The 10,659-nt window shown below is 32.2% G+C and overlaps 1 long non-coding RNA gene across 1 annotated transcript; it reads right to left on the bottom strand.

Annotated features, from left to right (window-relative positions):
- Window positions 1-3,354, bottom strand: LOC143748605 (uncharacterized). The gene is made up of 3 exons (XR_013206826.1): window positions 3,283-3,354; window positions 3,065-3,116; window positions 1-20 (listed from the first exon to the last, which is right to left on the bottom strand). It is a non-coding gene; the product is annotated as an uncharacterized LOC143748605 (long non-coding RNA).
- Window positions 3,355-10,659: the final 7,305 nt, after the last annotated feature.

The following is a 10,659-nucleotide window of genomic DNA, read 5'->3' as shown; positions in this document are numbered from 1 at the left end:
TTTCTTTCTTTCTAACTTATCTATCTTTCTTTCTAACTAATCTTTCTTTTTTCTAACGAATCCATCTTTCTTTCTAACTAATCTTTATTTCTTTCTAACTAATCTTTCTTTCTTTCCAACTAATCTATCTATCTTTCTTTCTTTCATGCTAATCTATCTTTCTTTCTAACTAATCTATCTATCTTTCTTTCTTTCTAACTAATCTATCGTTCTTTCTTTCTAACTAATCCTTCTTTCTTTCTAACTAATACATCTTTCTTTCTTTCTAACTAATCTATCTTCCGTTCTTTCTAACTAATCTATCTTTCTTTCTAACCTATCTTTCTTTCTTTCTAACTTTTCTTTCTTTCTTTCTTTCTTTCTTTCTTTCTTTCTTTCTAACTAATCCCTCTTTCTTTCTTTCTAACTAATCTTTCTTTCTTTCTAATCTATGTATCTTTATTTCTAACTAATCTTTCTTTCTTTCTAATCTATCTATCTTTCTTTCTGTCTAAATAATCTATCTTTCTTTCTAAATCTATCTTTCTTTCTAACTAATCTTTCTTTTTTCTAACAAATCCATCTTTCTTTCTAACTAATCTTTATTTCTTTCTAACTAATCTTTCTTTCTTTCCAACTAATCTATCTATCTTTCTTTCTTTCTAACTAATCTATCTTTCTTTCTAACTAATCTATCTTTCTTTCTAACTAATCTATCTATCTTTCTTTCTTTCTAACTAATCCTTCTTTCTTTCTAACTAATCTATCTATCTTTCTTTCTTTCTAACTAATCTATCGTTCTTTCTTTCTAACTAATCCTTCTTTCTTTCTAACTAATCCATCTTTCTTTCTTTCTAACTAATCTATCTTCCGTTCTTTCTAACTAATCTATCTTTCTTTCTAACTAATCTTTATTTCTTTCAAACTTTTCTTTCTTTCTCTCTTTCTTTCTTTCTTTCTTTCTTTCTTTCTTTCTTTCTTTCTTTCTTTCTTTCTTTTTTTCTTTCTTTCTTTCTAACTAATCTTTCTTTCTTTCTAATCTATGTATCTTTCTTTCTAACTAATCTTTCTTTCTTTCTAATCTATCTATCTTTCTTTCTTTCTAAATAATCTATCTTTCTTTCTAAATCTATCTTTCTTTCTAACTAATCTTTCTTTTTTCTAACAAATCCATCTTTCTTTCTAACTGATCTTTATTTCTTTCTAATTAATCTTTCTTTCTTTCCAACTAATCTATCTATCTTTCTTTCTTTCTAACTAATCTATCTTTCTTTCTAACTAATCTATATATCTTTCTTTCTTTCTAACTAATCTATCGTTCTTTCTTTCTAACTAATCATTCTTTCTTTCTAACTAATCCATCTTTCTTTCTTTCTAACTAATCTATTTTCCGTTCTTTCTAACTAATCTATCTTTCTTTCTAACTAATCTTTATTTCTTTCTAACTTTTCTTTCTTTCTTTCTTTCTTTCTTTCTTTCTTTCTAACTAATCCCTCTTTCTTTCTTTCTAACTAATCTTTCTTTCTTTCTAATCTATGTATCTTTCTTTCTAACTAATCTTTCTTTCTTTCTAATCTATCTATCTTTCTTTCTTTCTAAATAATCTATATTTCTTTCTAAATCTATCTTTCTTTCTAACTAATCTATCTTTCTTTCTTTCTAATTAATCTATCTATCTTTCTTTCTAACTACTCTATCTATCTTTCTTTCTAACTAATCTATCGTTCTTTCTTTCTAACTAATCTATCGTTCTTTCTTTCTAGCTAATCTATCTATCGTTCTTTCTTTCTAACTAATCTATCTTTCTTTCTTTCTAACTAATCTATCTATCTTTCTTTCTAATTTATCTATCTTTTTTCTTTCTAACTAATCTCTTTCTTTCTTTCTAACTAATCTCTTTTTTCTAACTAATCTATTTCTTTCTTTCTCACTAATCTATCTTTCTTTCATTCTAACAAATCTATCTTTTTTCTTTCTAACTAATCTTTCTTTCTTTCTTTCTAACTAATCTGTCTTTTTTGTTTCTAGCTAATCTGTCTTTCTTTCATTCTAACAAATCTACCTTTCTTTCTAACTAATCTATCTTTCTTTCTAATTAATCTTTCTTTCTTACTTTCTAACTAATCTATCGTTCTTTCTTTCTAACTAATTTATCATTCTTTCTTTCTAACTAATCTATCTATCTTTCTTTCTAACTAATCTATCGTTCTTTTTTCTAACTAATCTATCGTTCTTTGTTTCTATTTAATCTATTGTTCTTTCTTTCTAACTAATCTATCGTTCTTTCTAACTAATCTATCTATCTATCTATCTTTCTTTCTAACTAACCTATCTATCTTTCTTTCTAACTTATCTATCTTTTTTCTTTCTAACTAATCTCTTTCTTTCTTTCTAACTAATCTCTTTCTTTCTTTCTTTCTTTCTTTCTCAATAATCTATCTTTCTTTCATTCTAACAAATCTATCTTTCTTTCTTTCTAACTAATCTTTCTTTCTTTCTTTGTAACTAATCTATCTTTTTTCTTTCTAGCTAATCTGTCTTTCTTTCATTCTAACAAATCTATCTATCTTTCTTTCTAACTAATCTATCTTTCTTTCTAATTAATCTTTCTTTCCTACTTTCTAACTAATCTATCTTTTTCTTTCTAACTAATCTATCTATCTTTCTAACTAATCTATCTATCTTTCTTTCTAACTAATCTATCTATCTTTCTTTCTAACTAATCTATCGTTCTTTCTTTCTAACTAATCTATCGTTCTTTGTTTCTAACTAATCTATTGTTCTTTCTTTCTAACTAATCTATCATTCTTTCTAACTAATCGTTCTATCTATCTTTCTTTCTAACTAATCTATCTTTCTTTCTTTCTAACTAATCTATCAATCTTTCTTTCTAACTAATCTATCTTTTTTCTTTCTAACTAGTCTCTTTCTTTCTTTCTAACTAATCTGTCTTTCTTTCTTTCTCACTAATCTATCTTTCTTTTTCTAACTAATCTTTCTTTCTTTCTAACTAATCTATCTTTTTTCTTTCTAACTAATCTGTCTTTCTTTCATTCTAACAAATCTATCTATCTTTCTTTCTAACTAATCTATCTTTTTTCTTTCTAACTAATCTATCTTTTTTCTTTCTAACTAATCTATCTGTCTTTCTATCTAATCTATCTTTTTTCTTTCTAACTAATCTATCTATCTTTCTTTATTTCTTTCTTACTAATCTTTCTTTCTTTCCAACTAATCTTTCTTTCTTTCTAACTAATCTATCTATCTTTCTTTCTAACTAATCTTTCTTTCTTTCTTTCTAACTAATATTTCTTTCTTTCTAACTAATCTATCAATCTATCTTTCTTTCTAACAAATCCATCTTTCTTTCTAAATAATCCTTTCTTTCTTTCTAACTAATCCTTTCTTTCTTTCTTTCTAACAAATCCATCTTTCTTTCTAACTAATCTATCTTTCTTTCTAACTAAACTTTCCTTTTTTCTAACTAATATTTCTTTCTTTCTAACTAATCTATCTATCTATTTTCTTTCTATCAAATCCATCTTTCTAAATAATCTTTTCTTTCTAATCCTTTCTTTCTAACAAATCAATCTTTCTTTCTAACTAATCTTTCTTTCTGTTACTAATCTTTCTTTCTTTCTAACTAATCTATCTATCTTTTTTTGTTTCTAACTAATCTTTCTTTCTTTCTAACTAATCCATGTTTTCTTTCTAACTAATCTATTTTTCTTTCTAACTAATCTATCTTTCTTTCTTTCTAACTAATCTATCTTTTTTCTTTCTAACTAATCTTTCTAACTAATCTATCTTTCTTTCTTAACTACTCTATTTTTCTTTCCTTCTTTCTTACTGATCTTTCTTTCAAATCGATCTTTCTGTCTTTCTAACTAATCTTTCTATCTATCTTTCTTTCTAACTAATTTTTATTTCTATCTATCTTTCTAACTAATATTTCTTTCTAACTAATCTTTCTTTCTTTCTATCTATCTTTCTAACTAATCTTTCTTTCTAATCTATCTTTCTTTCTTTCTAACTAATCTTTCTTTCATTGAAAATAATCTTTCTATCTATCTATTATTTATCTATCTTTCTAACCAATCGTTTTCTTTCTTTCTAACTATTCTTTCTTTCTAAGTAATCCATCTATCAAACTTCAAACTACTTTAAACTTCAAACTACTTTAAACTTAATCAAACTCTCTGGTCCGGCTTTCTCAAGCCAACTTAAAGTTTGTCTCATCAAACTTTTTTTTCTAGTTAATATAATTGTCATTGTGTCAGAATGACCACAAGACTGAGATGACAACTTGGATATGTTTTGCTATTAAAAAAATAATATTTAATCACTACATTAGTTCACATCTTTATACTTTAAAAAACATAAAAGAGCAAATAAACCACGCCATTGTTTCTTCTAAGAAAATCTGCAACTGATCAACATGTAAGGTAAATATACCAAAAAAATATCATCTCATTTGGTATTTATTATTCACTGTAACATTTGCAGAAGTTTAGCTTTTTTTTATCCATCATGTTTGTTTTAATTTTCCAATAACTAGGCCTATGTAGGGATCACATATGTGTGTGTATAAGAGAGAGAGAGAGAGAGAGAGAGAGAGAGAGAGAGAGAGAGAGAGAGAGAGAGAGAAATAAAATAATAAGTATTGTTATTATTATATATAAAAATAAATTATTATATTATATTATATTATATTTGTCACAGTCACCGTCTGCACCGTTCTGTCTTCTTCTTCACTATACTTCCCAGCATTCTTCTTGTCTCCACACCTGAACTCACTCCCTCATTACCCACCTGTTCATCGTCATCATCATGTGTCACCTGTCCTCAGTTCGTTAGTGTTCATTTGTACTTGTATTTAGTTGCCTTCTGTTCAGTTAGTCCTTGTCAGTTGTTAGTCATGTTTAGTGGTGTTCATGCGTGTGATCACCACTAACACCACTTCATGTCTGTACCTGTGAGTGTTTCTTGGAGTAAACAGTTTAAATTGGAGCTTTTGCCTTTGAGTCCTTTTCAACCCGCACTGCACCATGACAATATAATAGTAACCTTCCTCTAAGGGATAGTGGATTATAATATGTTAAATGGCACAATTGGAAGCTATTGGTAAACTTACAAATCGATTACTATTTCACATGAACTGTAATTAAGTGCAACCAGATGTTTCACTTCAACACAATTGTTACAGCAAGGACATCAATGAAGTGTGGTGCACAATCAGTGTATCAAATCAAACAAATGTAATTTGAAATAGCTCAACACAACAAATGTAATAAAGTGGTTTCTCCAAATTCATCTGAAAATGTAAATTTTAAAGGGGTGGTAAAACACGATTTCACTTTTCTAACTTTAGCTAGTGTGAAATGTTGCTGTTTGAGCATAAACAACATCTGCAAAGTTACAATTGTAACCCGTGTCGTGGCAAGTGTTACCCTCACTCTCCTCAGTAAAAGACACCGAGGGGCGTGAAAGAAGACACTGCTTAAATCTATGGACCAACTATCAGAAGACCAGAATTCGCTCAAGAGACTGTGTTAGCAGCAAAGAAGCACAGGGACACACTGTTTAAGTTGGAAAAACAGGTGAGATATATTTTAGAGGAATAACAATTAAGACAAAAAAAAGAAAATGTTCAAAAAGACAATAAAATTAAACTCAACACGTCAATAAAAGAAAATAAACCAGAAATAAATAAACTCTTTTTTAAAATCCTAATTATAACCTTTTATTCTTTCTTTTTATCTATTATAATTTATACTTTCTATTTAGTTTTAAATCTAATTTCACCTAATTAACTTTTATTTTGGTATAAGAAAGATATAAGGTTTCTTTAGTTATTCCTAATTTGACTTATTTATATTAAGAATACTCTTCTCCTCTGGTCTGATTTAAATGTAACTCTTTTCAATTTCAACCTTTCAAATTACCTTTCAGTTCACTCTTATTACCCAAAATAGAAATTATGAACACTTAATAAATCAAAAGAAATAATCACAATATAATTGAAACACAATAACAACAATAAAGAAAATAAATCACCGTCCAATTATCTCAGTGTTCACAGAAATCTCAATGTGATATGAGATTGTACCAGTTCTCAGCTCCAGTTCAATGTTCCTTCACGAGATCCTTCTTCCGCAACTCAAGTTAACTCACTGTTCAGTAGGAAAGGAAAAGAAAACCTGTGCTCGATCCTACCACACTATTCACAGTTCGATCCGCAGTTCGATCCTTATTTGGGCATGGCTCGCCAGTTCCTGCTTGCACCAACTCTCGAACTTTCGCCGTTTAGCAGGGACATCTCACGTGCAGCTTCCCCGATCCTCGTTCCGGAAAGCAGCATCCAAACTCAGCAAATAGAAAATAGCAGACAAAACCAAAGGAAAATCCAGAAAGGATATAAAATCCAGAAAGGATATAAAAACCCCACCAAGAGTGCTCTGATATCAATTAGAAAAAGTTTGCGGCAACTCTTTCAGCTTTAGGCCCGTACTTCAATGCACGTACAAAAAGCTAGTTTCACTTTTACTCAAAATCAATTATCACTGTAGGGTATCTGGACTGTGTCAGGACGACTCATGCACTTATACATGTAAGAATGCTTTTAACCTCTCTGACTCTGGTTCATAACTCAGGTTCGGCACCACAGAGTCTGCCCCTAATGGCGTTCATTGACACTTTCATGGCGAACTGAGTAAAAACCAAGCCTCCCCTTTCCAACGAGGAGCAACTTGTGTACGACACACAGCAGGGGGGTCAGGCCTCAAAGATGTTATCTCCTCAGAGCCAAGCCAGAATGGAGACCAGAGCACATTCAAACACACACACACAAAAACCTTTCTCCAATATCCTCACTGTAAGGACTGGGCGAGGGGTGAATCTGAATAACTAAATACATCCTAGCTAAAATCCCATTGCCTTCAGGCCCAAAAAGCCTGGATGTAAATTAACAGACACACACACACACACACACAAACAACCACACACGCATCCCCCACAAGTGAAGCCCGCTCAGGACAGAGCGTGGTGTCCAGTTACGAGACATTTTTATGACTGACTGGAATGTCCCAAAGAAGGTGATTCTAAAGAGAAAGAAACTTCTCTTTTTAGACATTTAACCAGATATATTCGATGTGTTTTTATGTGTGTCCATTTGCCCATGTCACCTTGGAATGACTATGATTTTATCGTAGCTTAAAGTGAATTATAAATACCTTCATTATGCATTTCAAATATAACTGTCTATTCCCATAACTTGTACACATTGTTCTGGACACCTCCAGAATGCTTTCGGTGTGATCAATCAGAATACGTACAGTAATATCCAGTAAAATATAGTTTACTATGTTTTCCATCTTTGGAGTGAAAAGAGACCAAAACTAACATCACTGGTGTTCTTAGATAACAGCGTTTACGACCCAAAGGAATGTTCACAGAACTGTGGCTCTCTCTGAATTCTAACCAAGGAGGAGAAATGAATCCTGTATTCATATATATATATATATATATATATATATATATATATATATATATATATATATATATATATGCTATTATATATCCACTTGAGAATTGTATGAACAATGTATCTAAGTTCCCTATTTCATGAGTTGCCTTTTTGTAGTTTGGTCTATGTTTCTCGACAACTCTAATGCGATAATGTTTTAAACTTTGCCAACTAATGTTTAACCAAATCCATTTGTGGCAAGTTTGGTCTCGATAAACTCCAATCTTCATTCCCCATTTGTTTATTGACATTACATTTTGCTAAACTTTGTGACACATTAGTATTATAAGAATTGTGAATATTCTTCTCTTAAACACCCAATGAAACTAGAGATTTAAATGCCTGGTTATAACACAAAGGGTCATAAAATCTCCCTCCAAAGGGACAGCTCCTGATTGGACCCTCTTCCAAAAGAAGGCGGAAACGTCAGGTCTTCAAAAGGACTGAATACCAGTTTATCCCTCTCTTTACCCCCTTGTCCTCGTGTCATAATGTAACGTCTCGCCTCCGGGCGAGCTCTTCGCCTTTTTTTATTTGTTTCTAGTTTAGTTTGTGTTTTTTTTCAGTCTTAGATAAGTCTCCGTGTTTAATTCCAATCGACGTGTGAAAAGAACACCGCGTGACATATCTCTTCAGCAAATCCATCTACAAGGGACCTTTAAACGAGCGCGCGCTCGCTTTGAAGGAGAAACACGCGCACGTGACCACGTGACACGCTGGACCGAGAGACACACACACGCTTCTTCACAAGCCATGCAAAGAGTGCAAGTATCCGCGTTTTATCACGCTTTAAGATTTCTTGTTGTCTCTCAAAGTCTGTTGTCTATGTGAATTTGCTATTTAGAAAGATCCTCGGGTCTTTCTAAACTCCCTCTTGCATTCCTGCAACTCTCTACATTTCCTCTCTCTCTCTGTCTCTATGCATTTCTCGTTCATCGATGCCTTATCGTGTTTTGTTGTTTATTATGTTTGTAAATACATATATCCCATGTAACCGTAGTAAATACATAAGAAGTTCTGCCTTATTAAATTCATTATATTCATTTGATTGATGTACTGCCTTTTTGCTCATTTTCAAGTCCCTTAAGTGTCAAAAGATCTTATAGCAACAAGCTTACAAATTAAAGATACTTTAAAGATTATGTGTTTATAGGGCAGGAAACCCAATTCTTGTGGGCACAGAATTGCTTTTCCTGAAATCCTATAAAGTAAGATGATATTGTGGATTCCCACAAATATTAGTCTGACAATTGAGATAAGTAATTTTGCCGTTTTCGCAGGGCGTGGTCCGTGTAATTAATTACAATCAACTTGTGGTTAATTGCAAGGATACGCATGCATGCAGGTAAAATGACATATCATCCCTTATCAGGAGATTTATTAACATGTAAGACTGATCTAATCCAAAAATGTATGAATAATTATTAATTAACAATTATGAATTATGATATGCAAATCCCCCACGGATTAGATCCACCCCTGAGTCTTTACATCACAATATCAAGTTCTGTTTCTATTTCTCAAAATCTCTATGTTTCTATGAACAAACTACTAGCTTGCTCACTCTAATTCACTTTCCTCTCTTCTTCCAGGATCGCGCTCGCTGCTTCTCCCGGAAATGAACACTGCATCATCTCCTGGTTCCGATGACTCCACCCACTAAGGCGGGCCAACTATGATTCGTCCATTAGGACCAATCATTGTCTCACTAAATCAAATCACTCTTCTCTAATTAATGTATTCTTATTTTCTCTTTTCTTTACAGATATTTAATAAAATAACTGTTCATTCACATAAGTGTCAGTCGCTTTCTTTTCTATTTCAAAAAATAAAAACATCTTTAGTAACCTGGGTTACACAATGCTCAACGTTCAAAGCTAAGGGCTTTTAAAGAAAAGTACTACAACAAACGGCTGGTAGGGACTACACGACATTCCTCCTGGGTTAGTGACATCAGCAACCCTAGAATGTACATAAACCCCGCTCCCGAGACACGCAGTCCATGTTGAGAGGAGGAAAAGTTGTTGTATAAGAGTACATTTGTGAGTCAGCTCAAATTTTAGCATCCTTCTTTTCACATGCAATAAAAAGTCACTCTGTGTGCATCTCACAACAGTTCCTGTACGAGCGATGTTTAGATTATCATGACAGAATATACTAATTGAAGATAGTTAACTCCACATCAGCAACATAAATTCATCAACTAACCATTCAGAGACATCATGTTGCATTCTACATGTTGTCACTTCTTCTTGAGTCTCTCCATCTTTGTCTGAATCTGTTTTAACATTAAAGGCAGAACAGTTTCTGTCATTTTAGTGTGTCTGCGTGAGGTAATCGTAGCTGCTAACACACAAGAGCTCTTGAAATCCCGCCCTCTGAGGCAGCTCATTTGCATTTAAAGGGCCAGGCACAAAACGATGCGATTTTACTAACCCTCAAAAATTGACAACTTTAACATGCTATATGAAAATATCTGTGGGGTATTTTGTGCTAAAACTTCACACACACACACACATTCTGGGGACATAAGAGATTTATTTTACATCTTGTGAAAAGGGCATTTTACCACCCCTTTAATGACTTCTGCAGTCTCAAAAATATTCAGCACCTTCATGCAGGCATCTTTAGTAGAACACCCATTTGCTTTTATGACCTGCTGCTAACAATATATTTTAACCAGGCACCAGCTTCTGGTAGCGTTTCTGAGGAATCTGAGCCCATTCTTCATGAGCAATAGCCTCCAGTTCAGAAATTTTCTTGGGTTTGTGTGCGGCAGTAGCCTTCTTCAAATCCCACCAGAGATTTTCTATGGGGTTCAAGTCAGATGACTCTGATGGCCACTGTAGAATCTTCCAGGACCAAATATGCAACGAAATATGCTTCCTATGGTGTCTCTAGAAACATTTAGCACCTTTTCTAACTTTTTGTATCCTGTTCCTTGTTTGTGAAGGGCGATGATATCTTCTCTTAACTTGTTGGACCAATCTTTTGACTTAGCCATATTTTTAACATCCAGTCGTGAAACGTGAAACTCAATAATAGCCAGTTCATTTATTTCATGTGTTCTAGCTCAAGCAAACCTGGTGCAACTAATAAAGCCCTGTTTTGCAGAATTTGTGCTGTTGTAAAGGATTCTACTCAGGTAGTTGAAC

Source organism: Siphateles boraxobius, unplaced genomic scaffold (genome assembly GCF_051911475.1).
Source record: "Siphateles boraxobius isolate OS27281-9 unplaced genomic scaffold, OSU_SipBor_1 24, whole genome shotgun sequence".
Taxonomy (NCBI): domain Eukaryota; kingdom Metazoa; phylum Chordata; class Actinopteri; order Cypriniformes; family Leuciscidae; genus Siphateles; species Siphateles boraxobius.
The sequence above is the reverse complement of the archived record's forward strand: the minus strand, read 5'-3'. Positions and strand labels throughout refer to the sequence as shown.